Here is a 15,247-nt window from a genome sequence, read left to right as displayed (position 1 = left end):
TCCAAAGTGGCCTAAATCATACATTTTTTACGAAAATTTGTATACAAATGCGGTTTTTCAGAGTTTTTTCAACGATTTTCGAGTGAAGGCGTTTTCACATGTACCTATTATTCATCATGGTATGTACAAATAGGTGCTTTGAATGAAATTGTTTCAGAAATGTATTAAATTAATGATTCGTGAATTTTTTTTTGAAAAAACGCATTTTTTCAGCTCTTTTTCGAAATTTTTAACATCAGATAATTCCAAAGTGGCCTAAGTCCACTTTTTCTGACTCTTTGACGCGCTCTGGAGCTGAAAATACGCAAAATTTAAAAAATACCAATACGGTACTTTAAAGCAGAAAGATCAAGCTTCACAACCATATAATCACATCATTTATTATTGAAGCGGAAGGGCGAGAAAAACAGTTATTTGCGTTTTTCTCGAAACGGAAAAAATGGACTTAGGCCGACTTGGAACTGAACCCTTCAATTTTTGCGCAAATGATCTGAAAATTGAAGGGGCTAGAGTACAAATTTGCATAATTCGACAGCTCTGATCATGAATTCTGGCATCATTTTTTGAAACGAATAAAACAGGTTGTTTTCAAAATTGTCCAATTCATTCCAGAACTGCTGGAGTTATTAAGCAATTTCATTATATTTTTAGAATAAAATGATTCTTACCTATAAAAATAAATCCTTTAAAACTTTTTGAAATGTGACTTTTGTTAATTTTGAAGGTAAGTAAATTCTCATGTTGGTAATTAAATTCTCAAAACGAAAAAAGAAAAAGTTATTAAGCGAGTTTTTCCATTTTTGAAATTGAAGCAGTTATATGGGTAACAATTCATAAAAATTTTAGGACTCGACCCTTGAAAATTCATCTGTTTACAGCACCTTCATTTTTAGAGATAGGCTATTTTGCAAGAAAACTTTTTTATTTGAAAAGTCATGTAAAAAATCGAATTTTCAAAAATTCATGTAACCTTGCCCCTTCAACATCTAGATTAGGCTGGCAACATATTAGTAAATACCTCGAATAGACCGGAAGTATAAATCCGAGCCAATTAAATATACACGTTAAACTTTCTTCAAAAATTAGTATATTTCGAGGGTTTTTACGACAGTATAATTTACATTCGCGATTGCTCGGTTAATTAAAGCTCGCAAATGTTGCGAATTCTTCGACTGTTGGAAAGTTTCGCAATCGCAACCCCTCCTATACGAGTAGGTATTAAGTAAAACGGAAGCGTACAAAAAAGCTCGTCCAAAAGCTGTAAAACTCGATTGGTGTAAAAATACTACAAGTGGGAAAGAAGGATTAAATAGGAAAATATAGAGAAGCGAGGTAAAAGGATTAAAAAAGAGTCTCACTTACTTATAATTATTAAGAGTGGAAGTAAAACGAAGAGTGAAATTAATTGAGGTGGAGCATACTGGTATAATCGTAAGACCAAGACGCAACCGGAGCCGGAGCTGGAGCTGGATGCCGGAAGCCAAAATGTGGGGGGGGGGGTGTTGGTTGCTCGCGCTCCCAAGTCGCACCACCGACGACGAGTCAACTTCACTTTACCAGTCGATTTATTCACCATGAAGCGTCCTCGTTGTCGTCGTAATGAAGAAGAGGGTCGCCTTTGAATTATTATTATTATTATACTCGGTGTTTGCGGAGGGTATACGAGCGTCCGTATCCGGCAAACGTATCAATAACAACTACAACAACGTACTGTACAAGCACAAGTACACAGCAAGAGCAAGAACAAAATTTCGCCTGTAAAAGTGAAAGAGCGAGAGAGAAAGAGTACAGAATTGCGGACGACGATGACGAAGACAACGTCGATGAACAGCTTAATAGGCTTTACGCTGCGCTGTACAGCGAAATAAAGTTGGCGAAGCTGGAGCTTTACCCCTACCCGTAAGGTCTTGGCCCTGGTCTAGCAAACAGAATAATAAAGAATGTTATTACTAAACGTTTCTCATCTGTTATTATATTCGACGAGACCTGGTGTTTTTAGGGGTTATAACAACGCTAATCGCCTGCATATTCTCTCACTTTTCTTTAATGTTTCGGAAAATTGTATTTTTATCGTTTACAGGGCTCATTCGTTTTTTCCTATTAACTAAAATTGTACACCGCAAATGGTACTATCTTAAATTTTGTCGTTACGCCGGATGCAATCTTTTTTTTTCCTTTTTTCCTTTTTTACATTGTTTAGTTTAACTTTTCCTTTCTCTGTCTCGGTTCTCCTTTTCTTTTAAAGTGTCGAATTAGTATACTGGAAATGGCTTCTGAATGTTTGTAATCTCACCCTACTTACGATAATAAGCGTGTTTGTAAATGTCTTTCGGATTAGGTACTTCGCTTTTCAGAATTTTTGTAATCAATATAACGACGATAAAGATAAACTGATATAAATGTTAATGAGAATAATTTTGAGTAGGTAAACCTATTTTTTTATTGTTCTAATTCCCTTGCTAATATTTATAAGTGAGGAAACACTCAGACTTTCCTGTGCGTATTTTGATACTTTCTTGTTTTAAAAATGGCTGCTGCTTGAAGCAGATGGTTGCGTGAGCACAGCAAAGCAATGTAGTGCAACAAGGGGAATTTTTTCCAGAAAAATACTTTCTCCCGGTTTGAAAAATTGAATCGAAAGAGCGTCCAAAAGTTACATTATCATACCAATTTCAGGTGCATGAATTGCAATTTTCAAGTAGGTATTTAATAAATTTGAAATTACGAGTTTTTCAAAATTTTACCATATAAATGATGAAAGTCAGGTTTAAGTCTATATGTGAGGGCGCATACGAAAAGGGACCATACAACCAAAAAAAAACAACAAAAAAATTTCAGAGAACTTTTTTTTTGGTCATTTGGACCCTTTTCGTATGCGCCCTCACATATTGACTTACAAGAACCAAATCCCCCTCCCCCATTTCTAGTCATTCTGAAGTCTTCAGCGTGAATTTTTGATTTCTTCCAGAAGTTCCAGATACCACAAAAATCAACTTGAGCAGCCGAAAATTGAGTGTTGGTTTATTCTCAACCAGTTTAATAATTTGAGTTACAATTGCGATGATTTTCAGAAGGACACATCACACATCGAGTGTGTTTTTCAAACACATTTACTATTAACTAGCTTAATGAAAAGTATACAAATGAATAAAAGTGTCTGCCTCGAATGTGTTTGAAATAGACACCATTTCAATCAGTGGGTGTGTTCAGACCAAGTTAGGACCTGTGTTTGAAACAGACACTATTTTAATCAGTGGGTGTTTTCAGACTCAATTGAGGACCTGTGGTTGGGTAATTCTCAAAAAAAGTTTAAAAATCGTGTATAATGGGTGGTTTATTTGAATACTATTGACAATTGAAATTTTTTTCAGTGGTATTGTGTAGATACCAACTCAGGGGTCACGTGCATATAGTTTAACGTCCCCCAACCCCCCCCCCCCAATCCTGAAAACTCCATCGTCGTGGCCTGTAATGACTTAAATTTTTCAACTTCGTCTTCAAAAATGAATTACACTATCTCTTTTTTTGAAAAAAAAAATGGTACATATTATTATATGATATGAGAGTAAATGACAGAACTGATATAAATTTTTGGAATGATACTTATACCCTGAAACCGAGGTCATGAAGTGATGTAATCAGTTTTTTGTCCATCGCCGTGGCCAATTTTTGTTAATTTTTTTCTGGCTCTCCCATTCGATTTTTTAAAAAGGTGAAATGGGTACACTGTATCGTTTTAGTGATAGTAATGCTACGCCCATTTCAAATCCATCAAGCAAATACAGTTAACCAGTCTGCAAATTATAATCTGTGAAAATTGTACTGATTACCATTTTTCGGATCCATCGCCGTGGCTTATCATTCTCACGTTTAAAAGAGACATTTTTTTTTCTTGAAAAAAAGAAAATATTCAAATGGTAAGTATTTGATGACCACAACTTTGAAAATTGAAAAATTATTGATTCTATTACCAGTAAAACAAATTTTAGTTCTTTTTTTCTTACGTCGTGGGTAGTACAGTTTGGTATTTCGTCGTGGCTATTGTGATTTTTTGCCCACGGCGAAGGAAAATACCTACCCTATTGTGTTCGAATACTCCCATCAAAAGGTACCTGGTACCTACTTGATGACCTTTTTGTGAGCTAAAGCTACCAATAACTGCTCCAATTATACCTATACCTACCCAAAAGTAGTGAACAGCCTTTTTTTTCAACATGTGGCACCGATTTTTTTGAAGCCCCTGCCCCCGCCCCTATTGAGGATGACTTGGGCCTGAAGTCATTTTAGGGGTCCTGGGTATGCCTACAATCAAGTCCCTTTTGAAAAAAAATCAAAAAAAGGTTTTAATTTTTGAAAAATTTTAGTATTGAAATTCAAACTTTTTTTGAGAATTACCCGGTTGTGACAAACTCAGCAAGTGTCAAATTTGATATTTCCAAAAATTTCAAAAAACAAACAAGAAACCCACTATCTACCTTGCATTCTGTCCAAAATCAAAGTTCGTTCTTTTGTTCGTTCAACCATTCATTAGTTCGTTCTCAGTAAGTCCCAGTAGTAAGTATAGTGGTAAGTATCCAGTATCCCAAACTGTCATGTGGGATAACACTGCAGTTCTTGGTAGTATAGTGGTAAGTATCCCAATCTGTTATGTGGGATAACAGGGTTTAATTCCCTGTCAAGGAGTACATTTTTCTTAATTTTGTTTTTCTCGTATTTCTGGAAATAGGGGAGTTAAGTGACCTTGCGAAGCTAGATGGGCAGACAGATAGACAACCAAAGATAGGTGCAGAGATTAATGATCTAGTTTCAAAATTTGTTGGAGGTACAGAACTGCACATACGGGTTTGAAATCATTACTGATGGAATCAATTGGTCGGAAATGAGGTATAAAATTATCTGCTGCTGCATTTTGGGGAAACCTCATACTGCAACATGAAAGTTGCTGTTATTTCATGCACAATAAATCAAATGAACATCAAAAATTCATAATAACCAAATAAAAACTGTGTTTTTAAAAATTGCCAAGTGGTAAAAATGAACGTAATTCCAAAAATTGACGATGCCAGTTGAAAATATTCAAAAAACCATCATTTTTGGGCGTTTTGCAGCAGTATTCACAAAAGAAAATTTCACTTTCCTCACTCTCATTAAATTACTATGGGCAATGGGCATCTATCCTGATCAAGAAAACCAGTAACTGGGTAGTTCTACCAATTTTACACTTTTTGCGTCCATGTAAAATTTCACTTCCAGAATGCACATGAAAAGTAATGGTGAATGGTTTTGTCAATAAAAGTTGTCCCCATCCAACATTTTCAGACACTACAATGAATTCAACCCCCTCCCCCTGGGCCACAGATCCCCTTATATGATCAAAAGTTCCATTGTCGTGGCTGTCTCACATCTCGCTTTTAAATAGTTACATAGCTGGTTAGCAAAGAGTGGTGATGTTCTGCAATTTTGACATTCGTTTTTTTATTCCTGAAAACTACACGCAAATTACATTATGAACACAATTCACTTCAGTGACACCTACATGCTGTGGAGTGACCTCAAACCTCTGTCTTCAAGTTTTTGTTCCCTCGGCGTGGTTAATTTCCAATGCATTCCCAACGGCTCATTATTTACAAATTTTGGTGTTTGAAAATGGAAAAACTGTTTAGGCAGTTCACCAAATCTTGTCCACTGATAAAATACTGAATCTGAACACCGCTATGCAGTATATAAACGTGATTCCATGAAAATATGGTTATTTATCTTTTGCCGCTTCTTTCGTCATGGTTTCTCAGCTCCGCCATACACAAACAGAGAAAAACTGAGAAATGTTGAAAAATTATTATGTGGTGAGTACTGATACTACTTACACTAAAAAACACAAATTTAAACAATTTTACATTTATATTATCCCTACTTAATGAAGTTTTATCCACCGTCATGGGGAATGACGTTACTTATATTATGCCTTATGTGTTCACTTTTTCTCTAGCAAAAATGAGTCTGAATAATCACATAAAAAAAATTTCACCACTTTCTTCAACAACAATTTCATCAACATGCTAGTCAAGCCATGTTAACATTTACCTACTGCTGCAGATCAAAACATTGATACAAACTATGTTCACCTTAATGTATAATCTGAGCTAATCAGTTTTCAGACAAAGTTGATAGGGACCACTAGGTAAAGATTCAGGCATCTAACCTGTACTGGCATCTATCCCGCTACCACCCTTCTGAAAATAATCAGATTGTTTGTGGCACTTTTGAAAAAAATGTAGGATTTTTATCTCAATGTTGGCACAAAACAAACATTTTTGGGAGGGTTGCATGGCCACAAAAAACAGGTCTTTTCTGCATTTTTGGCAAATTTTACTGAATTTCATTTTTTTTTTGGCAATTTTTAGTGATTTTATTGCCTCTTTTAATGCTTTTCAAATTTTTTTAACATACATTTGTCACTTTTTTATGCATTTTTAGGGAGACGTTTTCTCATCTTAACACGTGTTCAACATTTCTTCAATTTTTTTATTTTTTTATTTTTTTTTTGGAATTTTTACCAATATTTCATCACTTTAAGTCATTGTGATGTTTTTATAGCATTCTGACGATTTTCAATGCTTTTTTAAATTCTGGGTAATTTCCATCTAAAATTTATCAATTTTCAACTTTTGTGTCATTTTTAGTGGTTTTGTACCGATACTTACTTTCAAATAGGTAATATCTACAAAAAATATTTCCAACCAATATTTCCAACACTGATAAACTAATCGCCATCATTTTAAAAACGAGCAGCGTTTAAAAATTGATTTTCCTGTCCTTCTCGTTTCATTTGCCACAGCAATTCCACTCATCCTACCCCTCGTGAGACGAGAAAAACTCAAAAGGTCAACCTCGATAGCTAATTACAATTAACAAAATGACGCTGTCGCCCTCACGTTCACCCCTAAAACACCACCGCTCTCACTCAATTGCGAGTATATTTAATTTCCCCTTTTTCGTTTTCAAGTGTAACTATGTGCTATAAATATACAACATTAAAACGAGCTTAGGTACTTTTAATTATAAAACTTTTCCACTCAGCGTTCATTTGGCAGTTTGAAATTTTCGTTTGTTTTTGAATAAGCGTTTTCCGCCAACTCGGCGAATAAATTAGTTAAAATGTCGTCGTATAAAAAACGTACAGATACATCTACCTCAATCTACAGCAGGGTGGTGGAGAGTAAGGTAGCTTGCGGTGTATACCTACCTAAAAAAAAAAAAGTTCGCTGTAACAAGATTCTGAATTATGGGTTTTATTGTATAGGTACTTCGTCCTCCACTTACCTACCTGGCTGTAAAGGTGAATGAAAACAGAAGAGTTTTAGAAACAAGGTGAAAAAAATGACTTTATTCGTTTCGTACGAAATGTAAACAAGAATCTTACCACCTATAGATCGATGTAGTGGAAGCTGCGCTGCGCTGGTTGGTGTAAAAAATCTTGTATCCGCACCCAAATACAAATGTACATATAAAGGTTTCATCGTAAGTAATTGTTTCTTTAGTCGGGTTTTAAATTTATGTAAACTGCTTGATTTTTTTATAACCAAGTTGGCGTGTGTACATGAAAAAAAGGTGCTCGAGTGGAATTTCCTCAAGAATCCACACAATTCGAGATACTGTACCAAGTATACCAACTACCAACGACGGTATGCTTGTGTGTGGGATGTTGAATAACGACGACGAGCGTGAATAAAAAAATAAAACACCGGATTATAAATTAAAATAGGTGGTAGAGAAAGACGAACGAATTTAAAGGAGGAGCTAAATAAAATGTGTATTATGGAAGGATATAAGAAGCGAATAAAAAAACAGGAATTAATTTTCCACACTTGTCAACTCTTAATTGGAGCAATTAGTCGATAAGGAGAGTTTCTAGCTGAAATTCAATAGGCCTTTAAATGTATATACTCGTGCTATACGAGGTACTACTTTTACTTTTACATATACTTACCTAGCATAAGATATTGAGGTTTTAAAAAAAGGGGGAAGTGCGAAATTATTGGAGAGGTTAATAGCGTTGGATGAATACAATATCGAAAAGGATGAAAACTAGACAGCTAAGCAAAGCTTAGCTGCAAAGTGTGCGTAGCTAGCTGCCTTTTCTACAGCTATAACCGTTATTACATCTAGGTAGTGCATAAGTGAATCAACCATGTCACAGTAATGAGAATTTTTGAAACTCTCACTGCTTCAAAATAATAATTGTTTTTCGGTGTTTTCATATTTTCCAAATTACAATAGGTATTTCAGAATACCTAATTTATAAGCTTGTATTGCTTCTAAATTAAGAAATTTCTAGTTGTTTTTCATAGTTTGCATTGTTTTAAAATTTACAAAATTTCAAATCAATTTCCCGAATTCCCCATCGCTACAATTTCATAAAGTTTTCAATAAATTTTCAGAATTTTGCATTGCTGCGGAGTTAGGAAACTTGCAATCAATTTTTAGAATTCACATTGCCTCTAAATAGTCAAATTTTGAATAATTTTTCAGAATTCTTATTGTCTTTAAATTAAAAAATTTCAAATTCAATTTTCAAGTTCATATTGTCCACAAATTGTAAAACGTTTACTCAATTTTTGGAATTCACATTGCCTCCAATTTTTCAGAATTCTCATCTTCTTCATAAATATTATAATACTTATTTCATATAATTTTCAAGTTCACATTATCTGCAACTTACAGAACTTTTAATCAATTTTTGGAATTCTCAGCATCTCTAAATACAAATTTTCATATTATTTTTTTTAGAATTTCCATTGTCTTCAAATTTATAAATTTTCAAACCAATTTTCAGAACTTGCTTTTTATTCTAAATTAAGAATTAAATCTTATAAAATATGTTAAGAATTTGCATTGCCTCTAAATTACACGAAAAAAAATATGGGTAATTTTTACAAAAATAATTTAACTAAATACTGGTATTTAGCACAATTAAGTACCAGATCCCATTCAATAATTTTTACTGTAATCGTATAGTAAAAATTATCATTTTAATAAATTTTGCTATAGGTACCAATAGTAAAAATCATTTTGTTTTAATAATTTTTACTAAATCATGATAATAAAAATTACATGTTTCAATTGTAAGTACAAAAATTAGTTTAATTACTCATTTTGAAGTAATTTTTAAATTATAAGTAAAAAGTTAAAAATTATTCATGTTAAGGTAATTCTTACTATACTTATGGCTATAGGTAGACAAAAAATTAATGAAATGAATTTTTAGTTAGCAAATGATATCATAATTCATAACTCAATTTCAGCATTATTTTTGCCCCATTATCATGTACTCCATAGGTAACTCTAAAGCATTTACCTATCCAATTTTCCTACGAAAAATCTTTCACCTACCTACTTACCTCACGGGGATTCGAACCTGGGTCCCTGAATTTCCTATTCCTACCTACATGCCCTATAACCACTCAGCCATGAGTTCAGATGGAGGGTTAGGGCATTAAAAGAGTATATGTATTGTTTGGTGAACGCCCCACCAAACCACTCCCACTTGGAATTTACAGCTAACAGACTGGGGGTGTAACAGGGTACAATGAAACACAGCTGGTGATGGAATAGACTGGGGGTATAGCAGGGTACAATGAGCGGCAGGTGTTCTACAAGTCCCCTTTTCCCTTTTTTAGGATTTAATGCATTAAAATAATGAACTAAAATTGCAATTACTCAGCAATTACCCATCCGAATTGAATGAAAATTAATCTATTCCCTCCGCCTTAATGATTCTCAAATTGTGTCCAATAGGTACAAAAAATGGTTGGATAGCTTAAGAGAACATTCATTGTAATTGAAATTTCAATTTCTCAAAGCGAAACCAATAGTGTGCTACGCACACTAAAAATTGATCATGAAAATTCACCAAAAGAGGAGGAGAAGGTATAAATTTTCTTTTAATTTTTCGCTTAAATTACCTGCAATTCAATGACTGATAATTGATTGGTAAGTATACCTCTCTGGCACAATGGATACAGCTAGGTGATGCTGACGAGAAGCCCATTTAAAATTCTTTTAAGAGTTCAACACGTACTGCCGAGTGTTCTCGACCCAACATCTCTTCGTACTACGTAAGTAATTCATTAAACTCTCAATTCAATACACCATTATCGCTGAATTAGATGCCTGAAAATCCAAAGAGCCAGCGAAACGATATCTAGCAACTTTTCTAACACCACACCTGCGAACTGATCAGCCTTAATAATGAATTCTTTACACTTGAAGAACATTTCAACCAAAGCATATGAGAGCCAAATAATCCACTATGTATAGATATCTAAAGCATCATTAGAGCGCCAACATTTTCATACTATTGGGATGACTGCGAGGTAGGTATCGGCTAGGTACGTGCACAAACACATGATACGATAGAATATGACGAATTATCAAGGTAGCGAGAAGCCTGCGCTAGTCTAAAGCTTGTTGATAAATTAATGATCTTGGTCCATCATTTAAATGCAATTAGCGTCATAATCGGAAGTTATTCGGTTGACGGGGCCCGCGCCCGCGATCGGGACTTGGTTCACTCCGGTAGCATATTCGTTTTAACCTTCGCCCACGGAATGTTACATTTAAATACATATCAATCATGCCGGGCCTATGTATAGTGTGCAACAGTTCACGGTTTGTAATCAACATCATGTTATGTAAAATATGACGCTACATTAAATCGTGCCTCGATTGATGATACTTTTTTTTTTCTAGGAAAGCTATAGCCTCGTCGACGTGTACAGTTTTACTGTACTACTTATTTTTTGATGAAGTGATTGTTATACTTATAGCTGTGTTGATGTACCATAGGTAGGTAAGTATTCGATTCGTATTTTGCCAATGGATAGGCTAAGCTTCCAAGAGTCGTATTCGGAAGCCATTGGTCATTGATAAATAGACACGAAGATTATAAATCGGCTCGATATTAAAATTTAAGTTAACGTGCTTTTGAAATAGGTACTCGTAGGTATAACTTACCTGCAGACGTAGGTACCGATATATCTACTCAGTGTATATCAAGTACATATAGGTACGAACGCAGTAGATGTGTGCGGTAATTATTATATCACTCGAGACGGAACCTTTCCTTTGAACTTAATTATAGCCTAAGAGCGAATAAAAAATGAAAAAAACCGAAACTTTTTAATTAATAACCATTCAGAAACTGGAATTATTCTATTGCCAGTTTTTAAGGAGCCATTGTAACAAGTTTATGGCTATAATTGGGGAAGACAAAAAACACCGCGTCGCGTCGTTGCACTTGCCAGCCACCAAAACCAAATAGCCGAATTTCCTACTTCAAACTTTGGTTCCATTCTTCCATTGCTTCAAATTCTATAAAATCATGTGAAGTGAAAATTTGAGGTCGGTAATATTGTTCTGATGAGTCCAAGATGTCTGTCTACATTGATTACCAATTTGAAGATTTCTCGAAAGCTGTCTCTGATGTGTGACCCGTGTACTCAGGGGGAAAATACATATTGTATCTAATCAGGTTTGAACAGATCTAATCTGATTATCATAAGTAGGTAGTTGGATCAAAGGATGCAGGTAAAATCAGGATTTGATCGGATTTGATAAGATTCAATCATTTTCCGCTGGGTTCTGGGTAAGATCTTGTTTGTAGGTGATTGCCCTCATGTTCTCTACCTTCTGTTCATTGTACTTTTCTGAGCAACTTTCATGTTGCCCTATGAGGTGTCCCCAAAATGCAGCAGCAGATAAATTTATACCCCATTTCCGACCTATTGATTCAATCAGTAACGATTTCAAACCGTTAAGTATGTGCAGTTCTGATACCCCCCCCCCCAACAAATTTTGAAACTACATAGATCACTAATCTCTGCACCTATCTTTGGTTGTCTATCTGTCTGCCCATCTGGCTACGCAACGTCGCTTTGCTTCCTCTCTGGCCTCTTAAGGTCATTGACCTCTCTGTCTGACATTTTCAAAGTTGGCAGTCTGCTTGTTTGGCGTATTAAGGTCATTGATCCGTCTATCTGGCCTCCTAAGGCTGGTTATTGACTCATCTGGCTGGCTTCTCAGGTCATCTATTTTCCTGTCTGACCTCCTAAGGTCATTGATCTCCCAGTCTGACATTCTCAAAGTCGTCAGTCTGCCTGTTTGCCATATTAAGGTCATTGACCCGTCTATCTGACCTCCTAAGGTTGGTAATTGACTCATCTGGCTGGCTTCTCAGGTTGTCTATTGTCCTGTCTGACCTCTTAAATTCTTTGAACTGTTTGTCTAGTATTCTTAAGGTTGTAAGTCTGTTTGCCTGGCATATTAAGGTCATTGACCCATCTGTCTGGCCTCCTAAGGCCTAAGGCTGGTTAATGATTCATCTGGCTGGCTTCCCAGGTTGTCTATCTTCCTGTCAGACCTCCTACGAACAAATGAATGAACGAATAAATGAAAGAACCTGTTTCATGTTAATAGGGTTTTGCCTTTCAGAATGTTTTCCTAATTCCAGAAATACAAAAAAAATTGAGAAAAATGCACTCCCTGGCAGGGAATCAAACTCTGTTATCCTACATGACAGAATAGGATACTTAAGTTACCACTATACTACTGAGAAGCGAGAACTCTGTTATCCCACATCCCACATGACAGATTGGGATACTAACCACTATACTACCGAGAACTCTGTTATCCCACATGACAGATTGGGATACTTACCACCATACTAATGAGAACTACAAATGAATGAATTTTTCTCAACTTTTTGAAATCGGCAATAAATGGCCAAAAAATTAGCACCATCCACTGCCTTCCAGCATAATTTACAGATTATAGAAACACAAAAAAAATAAGAAAATTGTACTCTCTGGCAGGGAATTAAACCCCATTTTCCCACATGACAGATTGGGATACCTACCACTATAGGTACTACTGACAAGAGAGGTGCCCCAGGTGACACTCGCCGATTTCAATGATTCTTGCATCATTGGATAGAGGACATTGAACATAGCCTAACCCTAATTTTCTAATCGCAACTGAATTGCTAGCATTTTTTAAAAAAGTGTCTCATATGTATTTCGGCACCATTCATGCTGGTGTAAAATTTGCTAGCATTTGGTCAACTGGGATGTAGACAAAGATAGTCTACATGTAGAGAACCAACCCTTATACTGTCACAAGAAGTCCAAAAATGATGGTTTTTTGAATATTTTTAATTGGTATTGTCAATTTTTGGAATTACATTCATTTTTAACACATAGGTAAGTATTGTCAATTTTTAAAAACACCTTTTTTATTTTGTGATTATTTTATAATTTAAACTGCCATTGTGAATTTTTGATGTTCATTTGATTTGTTGTGCATGAAATAACAGAATTTCATCGAATTCAATAAGGGTAAGGGCACCAATTATGGACCAGTCCGCAATATGGACCAGCGCCCATTCTCATTGGTAATTAGCGCAATCTGTCATTAAAAAATGTATTCTGATGTATTTTTCATCAAAAAAACGAATGAGACAAAAATTACAACTATAAAGTCAAAACTCGCTGAGAAATTTACAAAAAACTGTTTTGAGACACTGAAAAATTTTTTCAGTGTGTTTTTCAATTTTATTAAAATATATATGTGGTGTAATTTTCTAAATGGCATTGATGTTTATAATATCAAAAAAGGATGTAGTTTCTGCTGGAGTGATCAGTTTTTGCTAAAAATGAGGGTATGTACAGTTTTTTTATGAGGTGCGCTAATATGGACCACCTGTGATATTGAATTTTTTACTCATTTTTTACAGCCGCTGAAAAGGGGAATGCTTGAAATACTTTTTTTTGTTCATTTCTACTAATAAATATGATGTTTTGAAACGTAAAAATATGTTTATTTTGAAATTATTCTTTAGGTGGTCCATATTAGACGTCCAAAATTTTGAACTGTCATTTTGACACTCGTCATTCAACAATTTGAAAAAAATATTCAAAATTAACCTGAACTGCTTAGAATAAGTTTTTTTGTTCATTTCTACAAATAAACATGACGTTTTAAAAAATGTGAAACTATGTTTATTTTGAAATTTTATAGGTGGTCCATATTAGGAGTCCAAAATTTCAAACTGTCATTTTGACACTCATCACTCAACAATAAAAAAAACATACTTAAAGTTAACCTTCACCCCTGAAGTTTTGTACGGTGTTGGTGGTGGTAGGGTGGAACTTCATTTTAAGCCTTTGTGGAGGTTTCTACCTCCTATAGTTTTCAAGTGGCAATCCTCCAAAAAAAGTGGTCCATATTTGGTGCCTCTACCCTTATCGGTTCTGGTCCCCAAAAGGTTTTCAAATAATTATAGAGTTTTGAAATGGGGGGGGGGTTTCTGGTTCCAAAAGGTAGGTATGTATACTTTCAGGTTCAGGTTATTGTTCCAAAATGGTTTTCAATATTTTTCAAATTCAAACAGTTTTAGTTGTTTTGTGTGCTTTTTGGACGTTTTGGCAAAAAGGCACCAATTTGTTATCAATTTTGGAATAAATTACGACCATTTGACTATCTTATCAAAAAACTACTTCCTATGAATTTTTACGAAAACACATCAGGTAGGTATACCTATAACTTTTTAGCCAACTCTCCAAAAATTGGCGGGCCTGATGGAAGAAAGGCCTCGTTGGAAAAACCTTGTTTCGAGAAACATGCGTTTAAAGTTTTACTTTTGTTGGAAAACAGGTAGAGAGGTACGAATAAGACGTCATGTAGCGACTGTAGCGTGCTCTAGGAGCAAGATCATGAACTGAAAGTCGCACCCAAGGTAGTCAAGATTTCGAGGAGTTTAAATCACCAAAGTGCGGAAAAAGTGCCTCCGGGTGCTGAGGCCCTTTTTCCATCAGGCCCATCAATTGACGTTTTCTGATAATTTTGATGGCAATTTTAGCAAAAACAGAATATTTTTGAGCAACCTTGGCAAGAAAAGGACTGTTTGACAATTTTCGCAAAAATTTACCCCTTTTGACAATTTTACCAGAATGGTCCATATTTGGTGCCTCTACCCTTATTCCAGGAACCTTTTGGGGGAGGGGGGTTGTGTAGAGGCATCTATCCCACACCACATCCGCATCTAACCCGCACATGCGGGATAGATGCCAGTCAAAAAGTGGCCTTGGTTTTTTTCAAATTGCAAAAAACTTACCTGACGAAAAAATTGCCATTTTAGTGTAATGTAGAGGAATAATAGCTCTATACTGATTCGCACTAATGGGAGTAAGGC

Source organism: Planococcus citri, chromosome 3 (genome assembly GCF_950023065.1).
Source record: "Planococcus citri chromosome 3, ihPlaCitr1.1, whole genome shotgun sequence".
Classification (NCBI taxonomy): domain Eukaryota; kingdom Metazoa; phylum Arthropoda; class Insecta; order Hemiptera; family Pseudococcidae; genus Planococcus; species Planococcus citri.
The sequence above is the reverse complement of the archived record's forward strand: the minus strand, read 5'-3'. Positions refer to the sequence as shown.